General features: G+C 40.8%; 2 protein-coding genes and 1 pseudogene across 2 annotated transcripts in view; 1 reads left to right on the forward strand and 2 right to left on the reverse strand.

Annotated features, from left to right (window-relative positions):
* LOC116064544 (zinc finger protein 239-like) overlaps nucleotides 1-14,462 on the reverse strand; it is an 893,026-nt gene that overhangs the window by 617,220 nt on the left and 261,344 nt on the right. The gene's annotated exons all lie outside the window — the stretch shown is intronic.
* The window catches only part of LOC116034141 (hemicentin-1-like), a 1,482,957-nt gene that overhangs the window by 54,386 nt on the left and 1,414,109 nt on the right, over nucleotides 1-14,462 (reverse strand). The gene's annotated exons all lie outside the window — the stretch shown is intronic.
* LOC116035420 lies at nucleotides 2,211-13,522 on the forward strand (annotated as a pseudogene).

The raw sequence follows: 14,462 nt of genomic DNA on the forward strand, positions 1-14,462 counted from the left end.
GTAGCGTTGCAGCATTATCTCTTTATTTCTCCTGTTTCTATGCAACAGTTTCAGATTTTACTGTATTCTATGTTTTATTCATTTTATTGTATGGTATGTTGTTTTATTCTTGGTCCTTCAAGCACTTTGGATACCTGTTGGTTGCTGTGAAGCACTTTATGAATACATGTTGATTGGTATTATAAAGATAAATAAGATAAATGCAGCTACAGAGACAAACAACTCAAATTAAGAACATGTTTGCATTCTTTAGATGTGTTTCATTCAAAGATATACTTCTTATTTAAGTCATAGATTTGTTCCTCTATAAGTGTTTCACACATTGTACAACAACCAACAAATATCAACTGAACAGAGTCTAATGATAATAACTATTTACTGATATTTATTTTGTATTTATGAGCTTGTTTCTGTGCAGGATCATTAAACTCTGGTGTCACCGGTTGTTTTCCTCGTGTGGTTCTGTGGGTTTCACATCACTAAAAGATGGAACATTTGTTCTGGTTGTGGCTAAACAATCCACGCTTCTCTTCAGCGCAGAGAACAGAGACCAGAGACCAGAAAACAGACACACCGCAGACTATAAACAGCTGCAACATCAGCCAGCGGTTGGAAACTTTTACACCAATCACAAACAGCTACAGAGCAGAGGGTCTGAGGTGTGATTCAGTGATCAGCAGGTCTTTAACACCAGTGTCACTTCAATGTACATATTTAATCAGTGGTTTTGTCACCAGCAACAACACGTTGCTTAGTTTTGTTCCTGTCCGATTCTCTGAATGAATGCCCGCATTGCATTGTGGGATATCGGCTTTGAAAGCACCCAGCTCAGATCATATCGTAATGTTCTGTATTACAGCATACTGTAATATTTCACCGGTAATAAGACTGAAATAATATTATTAAAATAAAGAAATGAATACCATGATAACATCTAAATAAATGTTAATAGATGTAGCGTTATAGTTTTAAAAATATCAATAAACAAAAAAGCAATCCAGCTTCCCTGACAGAAATAGACCGCAAAAATAACATTAAAAGAAATATATATAAACCATGATAAGATCTCGTGAATAATGTTGATTAGAACAGCTGTTATTGGGCTAAAAATACTACTAATAAAACTCCCACAGATTTCGAGTTAAGGGGGCGTGTCTTTTCTTTTGTCTATATCTGACGGTGAGGGATTAACATGAATGTTTATCTGATGGGCCTCTATCTCACGCCAGGGGTGTTTGGCCATGCGTCAGACATTTGACGAGTAGGAAGTGAGACTGTGTTGACAAGAGACTAACTGAGCTGCTAACTGCAGGAGGAGAAACCACGCGGCTGCTACACCACCCTACACAGAGGAAATGGGTGTTAGAACTGCTCTGACCAACCTCAGACCCCCCTCCACCTTGTGTTGAGACTGGTCTGGTCTGCCACCTGGTGGTGTTCTGTCAGTACTGCATCTCCACTGTCCTCACAGGAAACACTCTGAATCACTGACCTTACACACACTCAACAATTAATCTCTCTCTCTCTACCAGGCTGGTGTTGATGGTTTGTCTCCAACAGCTCCACACTGAGCATGCTCAGTGATCCAAACAAAAACACTCCCACAATGCTGTGCAGCTGCAGAACACCGACTGATTTTCAGGCTTTAAAACAACATTTTCTACGTTACTGTAAATCTTAATGCTCAAAGACAAATGATGCAGATGCATACAAAGAATAAATCACTTTTCATGTCTTTACTCGCCAAAAGATATATAAGAAAATACATAATATATAGTGGAACTATTTAGAGCTAAATAATAATAATAATAATAATAATAATAATAAGTTGTTATACATTTTATTTTTTCCTTTTGTATGTTGCAACACACTTCTTGTATTTTTATACTGTATTTTAGTTATATTTTTTGTTCAAAATAAAAGAAAGAAAGAAAGAAATAGATGCGATAACTTCCTCCTTCACTTAATGGTAGAAAACAGGGGCGCTGCAACAAATCCAAATCCTACAGAGGCCTGTACTACGAAGCAAGATTTGGGTTAACGAGGTAACTTCAGGTTCAACCCAGGGTTTTCTGTACCACGACGGTGGATCACTTGTTACCGGGTTTAATCGCCGTGGTAACTTATGCTGAATACCTAACCTGCTCTGGAGCATTAGAGATCAACCGGTATAAAAGCTCCGCCCACTGACCCATTTATTCTTGATGATAATGGCATCAGCGTTCTTAGAAAATCCGGTGGAGGTTAGTGCGTGTATAGTGAGAGAGCCAGAACATTTAGAGACCGACAAAACCCTTTGGCATTCCCTGATGAGTATCTTTATGAAAAATATAGAGTCTCAGCAGAGGGAATTACGTATCTTTGTCAGCTTCTTGAGCCGTATGTTGCCAATGCGACACATTGAAGCCGTGCGCTCACAGTCCCACAGACTGTATGCATAGTGTTGTGTTATTTTGCTACGGGTACTTTTATGTGTAGTGTGGGTGATGCGGAGAACCTTAGTAAGAACACGGTCTGCCGCGCAATTCGCAAGTTGGTGCTTGCTTTAACAGCACAACTGAATACATTTGTTGTGTTCCCAGGGCACTTTCCCACGCAGTCCATCAAAGAGGGCTTTTATGAAATAGCAGGTACATAATAACTTAAATTTAAACTTCATTTATAAATAATCTAGGCCCCATGATGTTCACTGCTGCATATACTGCCACTCGCCGTTAGGTTGTCCTATTCCCAACTATATTTGTCGCTGGGCTCAGCGCAAATTTACGTCATACATGCGCCAATATTTGAATGCACGTCACGTCTGCGTCCGGTGTTTACATCAGACATGCAGTACATGCGACATTGTGGATACACAGTAGTGATTTGGTGGTGATTTGCGCGTGCCGTGGTCAAAGTTGAACCATGTTGAACTTTGACCGCGGCACACGCAAGAGCGGCCAGCCGCAAAATGCTGCTTGCGCTGCGCTTTGCTCAGCGCAGCGGCAGACCAGTTCTTATGCACGCAAGCCATTGCCAATAATGGGTTTCATAGCGCAGCGCTGCCGTTTGCACGTACAATTTGAAACGGCCCTAAGACAGAGAAATTAGATGCAGCCTAAGACTAAATTAAAAATAGGTGACAAAATTAACACTACACCAGAGTGTCCAAACCAACAGTTAATTCATTTCAGAAACACTCTGCAGCAGAAAACTCAGACAGTTAAACTAAAATGACCAACAACAGGCGGACACCGAGGCGGGTGCAACAAACATTATTATTAACATTATTAAGACGCATGACAACACAGAGATATTTAAACCTTATTAACCCCACAGCAGCTTCAGACACAGACACACAGACAACACGAGAAACACTGCAGATTTGTATTGCACACAGGCACACACACAATGCTATGTTTCCTAGCAACCTTCCTGTGAACAGTAGCATCCATCCCAGAGAGCGTGTTGTTGAACTCACCTGTCTGAACCTGAAGTGGAGGATCATCCATCAGCATGTTAGCATTTAGCATGTTAGCTACAACCAGCATGCACCTGTTGGTGAAGTAACATGGCAGCAGGTGTGTTTGATTTGAATCACTTGAGCATAATGAAGGTAGATGTTACCTTTTCAACCCTGGGTATCTCACACACCACACACACACACACAAACACACACACACACACACACACACACACACACACACACACACACACACGCTAATGTGTCCAATGTTAATAAATAAAGATGCCGATCATGTGCAGAGGCTTTGAAAAGATTCATGTAGACTTTATTTCTTACAGAATTATGTCATTTTGTTCTAGAAAATGGGAATGTGTTTAAAACAGATACTTTGATTTGTTATTAACAGTAAATATCAGTTTCTTTTAATAATTAGACTGGAATTGTGGAAGTGTGAATGTAGGAACTGTTTTTCTTGGAATAGTTACATGTTAGGATATGCATTTAGCATGTTTAAATGTTTGTAGCCCACCTAACGTATTGTTCGTTGAATCAGTTAATTTAATTTACAATTAATACTTCAAGTAATGTTGTACTATTTACACTTTTAAATGTCTTGAGTTCCTTGAGACACCTTAAATCATCTGTAACCACTATTATTAGGCCCCGAGCAGTTCAGGGTTAAAATGCCTTGCTCAAGAGCAGACTGAGGTACTGCCACCCCTCAATGTAGACACACACACACACATGCACAAACACGCACACACACACACACAGACACACATATATATATATATATATATATATATATATATATATATATATATATATATATATATATATATATATATATATATATAAAAATATAAGTCTACTGTCTTTTCCTCCAATTCACTCAAAAAGATCAACAACATAAAGCATGGTACCGTGGTCAAAAGTCCTGTCTGCATGTGTACCAGTCTCTCAAGGTACATCTCATCACCCTTAAATGGCCTCCTTGACTCCTCCAGATTCCTCCCTTTCAAGTAAACCCTCCTCCTTCCTCTGTGACTGTGGCCCAGTGTTGTGGTTTCCTCTTCACACAGTTTGAGAAAAGGTCTCTTTGTTTTTCCATTAAAGCAGATGAATTCATTTTTAAATTAAGTTTCAAAACGAGGCACTAAACCACAACATGAAGTGAAGATAAACGAAAAACTAAATGTTGAGATGAAAAATAAGCAACGATCCACACCTAATGTAAAATAACATGAATACGATGCAACACGTGTGTGTGTGTGGTCATTGTGACTGGTGATGATCAGCTGTTTCTGTCTGCAGATCCAACAAACAGCTGATACATGTGTGTTTATGACAATAAACTGATTTTAGATACAAAGACAAAGTCTGTAACTTTAGGGAAATGATAACTCCTATCTGATGACATGTATGGAAATAATCTTTATTAACAATATTTCATCAACAACATTCATCTCTGTGATTATAAACTAACAAGAGACTAACTGAGCTGCTAACTGCAGGAGGAGAAACCACGCGGCTGCTACACCACCCTCCACAGAGGAAATGGGTGTTAGAACTGCTCTGACCAACCTCAGACCCCCTCCACCTTGTGTTGAGACTGGTCTGGTCTGCCACCTGGTGGTGTTCTGTCAGTACTGCATCTCCACTGTCCTCACAGGAAACACTCTGAATCACTGACCTTACACACACTCAACAATTAATCTCTCTCTCTCTACCAGTCTGGTGTTGATGATTTCTCTCCAACAGCTCCACACTGAGCATGCTCAGTGATCCAAATAAAAACACTCCCACAATGCTGTGCAGCTGCAGAACACCGACTGATTTTCAGGCTTTAAAACAACATTTTCTACATTACTGTAAATCTTAATGCTCAAAGACAAATGATGCAGATGCATTCAGAGAATAAATCACTTTTTGTCTTTACTCATCAATATTTTTCCTTTTGTATGTTGCAACACACTTCTCGTATTTTTATATTGTATTTTAGTTATATTTTTTGTTCAAAATAAAAGAAAAAAGAAATAGATAACTTAATGGTAGAAAACAGGGGCGCTGCAACAAATCCAAATCCTACAGAGGCCTGGACTACGAAGCAAGATTTGGGTTAACGAGGTAACTTCTGGTTCAACCCAGGGTTTTCTGTACTACGAAGGTGGATCACTTGTTACCGGGTTTAATCGCTGTGGTAACTTATGCTGAACACCTAACCTGCTCTGGAGCAGGTTATGTTGGAGATTAGAGATCAATCAGTGTTAAAGCACCACCCACTGACCTATTCATGTTAACGGCGTCAGCGTTCTTAGAAGATCCGGTGGAGCTTGGTGCGTGGATAGTGAGAGGTGCACTCAGAAGAGCCAGAACATGTAGAGACCGACAAAACCTTTAGGCATTCCCTGATGAGTATCTTTATGAAAGATATAGAGTCTCAGCAGAGGGAATTACGTATCTTTGTCAGCTTCTTGAGCCGTATGTTGCCAATGAGACACATCAAAGCTGTGCGCTCACAGACATTTATAAATAATCTAGGCCCCATGATGTTCACTGTTGCAAATGAAATTCATCATACTCCTTAGGCTTCCCGAGGGTGATTGGTGCCATAGATTGCAACCATATCCCCATTTCTGCATCGCTGGGGGAGAATGAAGTTGATTTCATTAATTGCGAGTCATTCCACAGCATCAACATTGAGGTAAAGCATAAAGGATAGGCTACACATGTTTGGTCATACTGGCAAAGGAGGAGTCCTTCTGATGCACATTGATGTTTCCCTCACGTTAGTGCTGTTATGTGGATGGATTTTTAACACAAGATGCTTGTGCAGATGACTTGTGACCATCAATGCTTGGTCACCAGCACTGAGGCAAAGTGGCCTGGGTCAGTCCATGACTCCCGGATCTTTAGGGAGTCTGCACTGTGCCACAGATTCAAAAAAGGTATGGCAATTGAAAGTAACATTTTGTATTGCATTGTGTAATACTGATTATGCTAATATTAATTTTCATCTTCAGGGCTCTTCAGTAGATTGCTGGTAGGGGCCTGCCAGCCCTTTTTGATGACCCCCTATCCTGACCCAAACACAGGGCCACAGAATGCCTTTAATGTGGCCCTTACCAGAACAAGGGTCAGGATAGAGATGACTTTTGGCATCCTTAAAGCCCGCTTTAACTGCCTGCGTGGCCTTCGAGTGGCCCCAGACCGGGCTCGTCAAATAGTGACAGCCTGTGTCGTGCTCCACAATGTGGCCTCGATAAGGAAGGAGAGATCCCCACCTGTCAGCCAGCAACCCCCAGATGTGGTAGACCCCATCACACTTGATGAAAGGCAAGGCAAGGCAAGGCAGCTTTATTTGTATAGCACATTTCAACAACAGGGCAATTCAAAGTGCTTTACATGAAAACAGAATAAAAAAATTAAAACAGTTAAAATACAAGAATAAAAGTTACAGTGCAGTATAAGAAATGAAACATTAAAGAGCAATTAAAACAGTTAAATATATAAAAGCAGATAAAATAGGAATTTCTCTTTATATGCTTATATAGAAAGAAAGGCAACATCAAATAGATAGGTCTTCAGCCTTGATTTAAAAGAACTGAGAGTTGCGGCAGACCTGCAGTTTTCTGGGAGTTTGTTCCAGATATGTGGAGCATAGAAACTAAACGCTGCTTCCCCCTGTTTAGTTCTGACTCTAGGGACAACAAGCAGACCTGTCCCAGACGACCTGAGAGGTGTGGGTGGGTCATACTGTACTAGCAGATCAGAAATGTATTTAGGCCCTAAACCGTTTAGTGATTTATAAACCAACAAAAGTATTTTGAAATCAATTCTTTGAGGCACTGGAAGCCAGTGTAGAGACTTCAGTACTGGAGTGATGTGATCCACTTTCTTGGTCTTAGTGAGGACTCGAGCAGCAGCGTTCTGAATCAGCTGCAGCTGTCTGATTGATTTTTTAGGGAGACCTGTAAAGACTCCGTTACAGTAGTCTAGTCTACTGAAGATAAAAGCATGGATAAGTTTTTCCAAGTCCTGCTGAGACATAAGTCCTTTAACCCTTGATATATTTTTAAGGTGGTAATAGGCTGACTTTGTAATTGTCTTAATGTGGCTGTTAAAATTCAGGTCTGAGTCCATGACTACACCAAGATTTCTGGCTTTGTCTGTTGTTTTTAACATTATCGTTTGAAGCTGAGTGCTGACTTTCAATCGTTCCTCTTTTGCTCCAAAAACAACCACCTCAGTTTTTTCTTCATTTAATTTAAGAAAGTTTTGGCACATCCAGTCGTTAATTTTCTCAAGGCACTTAGTCAGTTGTTGTATTGGACTATAGTCCCCTGGCGATAAGGTTATATAAAGTTGTGTGTCATCCGCATAACTATGGTAGCTTATTTTGTTGTTTTCCATAATTTGAGCCAGTGGAAGCATGTAGATGTTAAACAGGAGAGGCCCCAGAACGGAGCCTTGGGGAACTCCGCACGTCATATTTGTACGCTCAGATGTATAATTCCCTATCGACACAAAATAGTCCCTATTCTTTAAATAAGACTCAAACCACTTTAGTACTGAGCCCGAAGTGCCAACCCAATTTTCCAATCGATCTAGTAATATGTCATGGTCGACCGTATCAAATGCAGCACTGAGATCAAGTAGTACCAAGACTGAAATTTTGCCATTATCTGTGTTTAAGTGGATGTCATTAAAGACTTTAACAAGAGCTGTCTCAGTGCTGTGGTGTGGTCGAAAACCCGACTGGAAGGCATCAAAACTGTTGTTTAGTGACAAGAAAAGGGTCAATTGTTGAGAAACCATATTTTCAATGATTTTACTTAAAAATGGAAGGTTTGATATCGGCCTATAGTTGGTCATTAGTGACGTGTCCAGATTGTTCTTTTTTAAGAGTGGCTTAATGACTGCAGTTTTCAGGGCCTGTGGGAAGATACCTGAGAGAAGAGACGTGTTTACAATCTGTAGAAGATCTGGAGCCAAACAATTTGCAACATTTTTGAAAAGGCCCGTTGGTAGAATATCAAGGCAGCAGGAGGAGGTTTTCAGATGTTGTATAATGTCCTCCAGGTTTTTATAGTTAATCATACGAAATTGGGTCATGTTGGAATCTGTTTTGTTTGGACACTGTGACAACACATACCCTGTACTCGATATGGAAGCACTGACTGTTTGTCTAATTTTCTGAATTTTGTCATTGAAGAAGGTGGCAAAATCATTGCAGGCCTTTGTGGATAAAAGTTCAGATGCTACTGGTACTGGAGGGTTTGTTAACTTATCGACAGTAGCAAACAAAGCACGTGAATTATTATTGTTTTTGGCAATAATGTCCGAGAAGAAGGACCGCCTTGCATTCCTCAGTTCCAAATTATAAATGCGAAGTCTCTCTTTAAAAGTGTTGTAGTGGACCTGGAGATTAGTTTTTCGCCACCTGCGTTCTGCTTTTCGACACTCTCTTTTTTCTGTTCTTACCAGTATGGCATTTCTCCATGGAGATCTTTTCTTATCAGAGACAGTTTTTACCTTAATGGGAGCAATGGTATCAATAACATTTGTAATTTTACAATTGAAATTGTCTACAAGCTCAGTGACTGAGACCCCTGAGAGGGCGGGTGTGGACGAGAAAAGCTGACTGAATGTTTCACTGGTGTTGTCAGTGATATACCGTTTTCTTATTAACTTTGTTTGGACACTTTTTTGCACAGAGATAGTGCCATTAAAGAAAACACAGGAATGATCAGAGAGAGCAGCATCAGTCACCACAACCTTGGAAATGTTCAAACCCTTCGAGATAATCAAGTCCAGAGTGTGCCCCTTGTTGTGTGTGGGCTCCGTCACATGCTGAGTCAGTCCATAGTTCTCAAAAATACAACACAGTTCTTTTGTCCCTCTATCCTGGGGGTTGTCAACATGAATGTTGAAATCACCAGCAATAACTACACAGTCAAAGTTAATACAGATTAAAGACAGCAGTCCACTAAAGTCGTCAAAGAAGGATGCACAGTATTTAGGTGGCCTGTAGATAATTAGAAATAAAGGTCGAGAGGGGGACCTTAACTTAAGAGCCACATATTCAAAAGAAGCAAAGTTTCCATAAGCTATTTGAGTACATTTGAACGAGTCGTTAAACAAAATGGCGACTCCACCTCCTTTCTTATTCGCTCTATTCTCACTCATAAAACTGAAGTTAGGGGGAGCTGACTCAATGAGAACAGCATCACTGTTGTTATGGTCTAACCAGGTTTCAGTTAAAAACATAATGTCAAGATTGTGTTTACTAATAAAATCATTGATTAAAAATGATTTACCCACCAAAGACCTGACGTTTAGTAAGGCTACTGTTAGTGTGTTAAAATAGTTATCTGTCTCTGTTTTTGGGACAGGCTGTGGCTGACGAGGAATGGATGCTAGATTTGCTAAGTTGGCAGTTAAGTGCTTCTTTTTCTTACTTAGCGGAGTCACCATTCTTTTTCTATTACCTATCACAACATAGATTGACGAAGAATTGAATACACAGGACCCAGGCTTGTCCTGGAAAGAGTCATGAGTGCCACTAGGCATGCAGCCTGGGCCCAGCACATATCAGTTAAAGCTTGTTTCATTCTGTACACAAGCATACTTATCAGTCTGTTGAGAAGGAGTTTGCTGCCGTCCTTGAGGGGGCAGAGGTGCCTGGCGTTTTACTTTCAGTGGTTGATGCTGGGGGCGAGTGATGGGAGAATGTAGTGGGGTAAACTTGGTTCCAGCATCTACCAGCTGCTCCATCCGGTCAGTAAACCCCAACATGTGGCAGGGGGACACAGGGGAAAGGGTGAATGGGGAGAGCGATGGATCCTCAAAGGCGTCGGTGATGGTACGGGGGTTTGAGGAGTGTTGGACGGGTGAAGGGGGTTGAGATTTCTCGTCTCCGCTCTGAGGTCCTCCATGGTCAAATCTTTGCTCAGGTGGGGGCTGTGGTGGATCACTGCCGCACTTTGTTGTGTCTTCCTCTTGTTTTGTTTGTGTTGATTTATCTTGTCCTGTGTCCTTGGCCGAGGGAGCAGATGTGTGGTGCAGAAAGTAATGTAGGCTAGAGGTGAACAGCTTTACTCCTGGCTTGTTAAGGAAAAGTCCATCTGCTTTAAAAAGATGTCTGCGGTCCCAAAAAATGTTAAAATTGTCAATGAACCGCAGAGAGTGGACGGTACATGCAGTTGAAAGCCATTTGTTCAGTGCCAACAGTCTGCTGAATCTCTCAGCTCCTATTCTGACTGGCGGTATAGGGCCACTGATAAACACCTCTGCGTTTAGGGAGCTGACTGTGTTCAGCAGATTCATAAAGTCACGATTCAGCACTTCAGACTATTGCTTTACAACATCATGTGACCCTATATGCAGTATAATGTTTTTCACAGTTGGGTGTGCTGCCATGATATCCGGGATTCTTTGGGCTAAGTCAGAAACCATGTCTTTGGGAAAACAGAGAATTTTGGTGTTTTTACTGCTTTTTATGTCTTGTACAGCAGAGTCACCCACAATCAGAGTTTGGTGCCCAGTCGTTAGCTTTCCCTGTAGCTTTTTACTTTTTGAATTGCTCTCAGTCCTTACCCTGCTGTGTGGCGATGAGACGCAATCGAGGTCATGTCCAGGGTCCTGCAGCAGAGGAGCAAATCTGTTATCCAGTTGCACACTCAGTTGTTGGGGAGGCATTTTGTTGCTAATTCTCCCTTTTGCAGCTGTCCACGGCTGTGTCCTACTGAGTACAGGGGTAGAAGAGGCGCTCTGCCTGGATGGTAATGCAGGCCAGCCGTTCATATCACAAATCTGTACTATATTACTATAGTAATACTACAGATACTACAGTATACTATAGTACTATATATATTTTTTATATACAAAAAATGTATAGTCCAGTGATTTATAAGTATCCAAGAGCCGCTGCTCATAGTTTTCTCTCAGAGGAAAAGTAAGATTATCAGCAGAAATATGCAAGCAAAGGCAGGAGCAAGTAGCAAAGCGTCTGCACTGTAAGAAGCAGGAAGCAAGCACTGTACCAATAATAATAATAAAAAAAAACTTTCTCTTGAGGAAGGAAAAAGCAGGTGCTCAAACCTTGAGAGATGGAGAAAAAAAAGATCACACAAGGAGTTGAGCAGTTAAAAAAAAATGATATTGGTTGTCAGTCAAGCATGCAGCTACAACACAGTCAGTATCAGTCCAAATCAGATGTGAGGTTGTCAAACTGTCATTTATGTCTCTGAAGAACCGTTTTGAGCATTCTTCATCAGGCCCTGTAGTAACATGAGCTGTGCAATGCAAGTTGTCAGGTGTCATACAGTCAGAGGCAGGGCTGATTACAGACGCCGCCTCAGTGAGGACATTTTAGCCATACTGTAATTAACAAATGTAGTTATGTCAGATGCATCATTACGAGAAATTCTCAATCCATCAGGTGTTGAGGTTAAAACAATGTTAAAAGTGCACATTAAATCACGACCAAGCAAAATAAGTGGACATAAATCAGACACCAAAAAAACTGAGCTGTCTTCAGTTTCCCATGTACATGAGAAAGGAACAGAGAAATGTTCTTTTACTGCTTGACCTGTAGCCCCAATTGACCAAATAGAATAATAATAATAATAATAATAATAATAATAATAATAAGTTTATTTGATATAGCACCTTTCACAGACAAAGTCACAAAGTGCTTCACATGATAAACATTTGTACAAAACATAGTAAGTTGTAAAACTAAAAAGACTAAAAGACAAAAAACAATCATTAAAAAAAAAGAAAATATATACATTTTTATATACATGAATCAAAAGCAAATTTAAACAAGTGCATCTTCAGCTGCTTTTTAAAAGCTTCAACAGAGACTGCAGAACGTAAGACAATTGGAAGAGCATTCCACAGGTTTGGAGCCACCGCTTCAAAGGAACGGTCACCTCTAGTTTTTAAACGGGTGCGTGGGACAACCAGTAATCCCTGGTTGTCCTGAGGGGCCTGTTCGTAGTGTACGAATGGAGCAGGTCCGAGATATACACTGGAGCCTGACCATGCAAAGCTTTATACGTCAGAACCAAAACTTTAAATTTGATCCTGAAGTTAATCGGAAGCCAATGTAATGAGTATAAAATCGGAGTGATGTTCGATCCTGCTAGACCTGGTCAGCAGCCTTGCAGCAGAATTCTGGACTATTTGTAGACAGTCCTGGGATGATTTGCTGAGACAGGTGAAAATAGAGTTGCAGTAATCAAGCCGAGATGAAATAAAAGCATGAATGATCATCTCAAGCTCAGAATGTGAAACAGCTCCTCTAAGTTTGGCAATATTCCTTAATTGAAAAAAACATGTGCGGGTCAGAGATTTAATATGTTGATCCAAGTACATGTTATTATCAAATATAACACCAAGATTTTTCAGTTTGGACTTCAGAATGACCACTAAGCTTCAGTGTCAAATCTTTAGCTCTAATAATCAAGTTTGTAGCACCAGAGTAAATAAAAAAAAAGTGAGTGGAACCCCTTTAACTTTATACTCAGTAGTAGGCATTTTCTTGTAGGTTTCAGAAGAGAACATACTGTACGTTGGTTTAACTTTTTAGATTATTTTCAGAACTTTCTACCCTATCAATTGTCCCTAATAGCAAAAAAAACAGTGTATCAGTGCAAAGCATTTCTTCATTGCATGAAGCGAGTGTGTGTGTGGTTGCAGTAGCCTACCTCATCAGTGTTTGGACTCAGTAAATCAGAGGTGTGTTGTTCTCTGTCTGAGGTGGTTTTTGCTTTTTCTTCGGGCTGTTACATACCCAATGTCTAAAGTCCTTGCAGTACAAACACTGGTCTGGATTGTAGGGCTCATCATTTTGTCCACGGTACCCGCCTCGGCCTCCTCTGCCGTGTCTGGGGCCTCTCTGGCTCGACCACGTCCTTCGTGGACGTGGCCTTTTTTGGGTTTGTGCTCCATATGTTGCCCACCAGCCTGTTGTAACATGCAGATAAATGCTTCAAACATGGTTTTCTCACATACTCGTTGGTCTTTCCACCCGATGTAGGTGTGACGGATGCTGGCGGTCCCGTCTGAGAGTTGAGTCTGTCCTCTTCGTCCCTCCGTTTTTCCAGCTTGTATTCCTGGTTTTTAGAGAAAGCTCAGAATATGGGCTTTGGTTAGGTTGTAGAACTGATGAGGAGGTCATTGGTGTATTGTGTTTTTGCATTCTTTCCCTCAATCACTACCTCTTTTATCCATATGTTAAAACATTCTTTGTTTTTCCTGTACTCAGTAGCTATAAATCCTTAATTCTCACCAGCATGAGTTCAACCAATCAGAGGCATCACTGTGGGATTGTGGGATTGTTCAGGATTGTGGGTAATGAAGTACTTATCCAAGACATCGCAAATAAAAGACATTTATCTCTAAACAAGGTTGGTGTCCCATGACATATACAATCACTGAGTCATGTCGGCATGCTGGTTTTAAGTCTACCATCGACGGTTACGATTTTATGTCTTATACTCCAATTTGTCAATGGAGAAATTGCATTGTATTTTTACTTCCGGAACCTGCTGTGGGCGGGACTGTTGAGCTCTATAACAACAGCAAGGCTGCAGCGGAGCTATGATTCCAGGAAGCACTCTGGCCAATCAGAGGAGAATGGGCTTTGTTGGGAGGGGGGCTTAAAGAAATAGGCGCTCCTACAAAGCATCTCGTACAGAGGGTGAATACCAAGGGGGTAAGCTTCTCCTCGGACCGCGAACCTCCTATGGCGCCATTTTAATGCTACAAGCGATCACCCCCCGTTAGCATCCCATTGACTGCCATTCATTTTGGCGTCACTTTGACAGAGAATAACTTTACATCTGAAGAGTTTAAAGACTCTATTTGTCCGTTGTTTATTTCTAAAGAAACACAACAATGTATAAAAGGCTCCATTACCTTGTAGCTCACGTTATGGCTCCGTAGCAGACGTTTTTATAAAAATAGGCTAACGATTGGGTCATTACCACGCGACTTACTGTCTCAT

Source organism: Sander lucioperca, chromosome 17, assembly GCF_008315115.2.
Source record: "Sander lucioperca isolate FBNREF2018 chromosome 17, SLUC_FBN_1.2, whole genome shotgun sequence".
Taxonomy (NCBI): Eukaryota; Metazoa; Chordata; class Actinopteri; order Perciformes; family Percidae; genus Sander; species Sander lucioperca.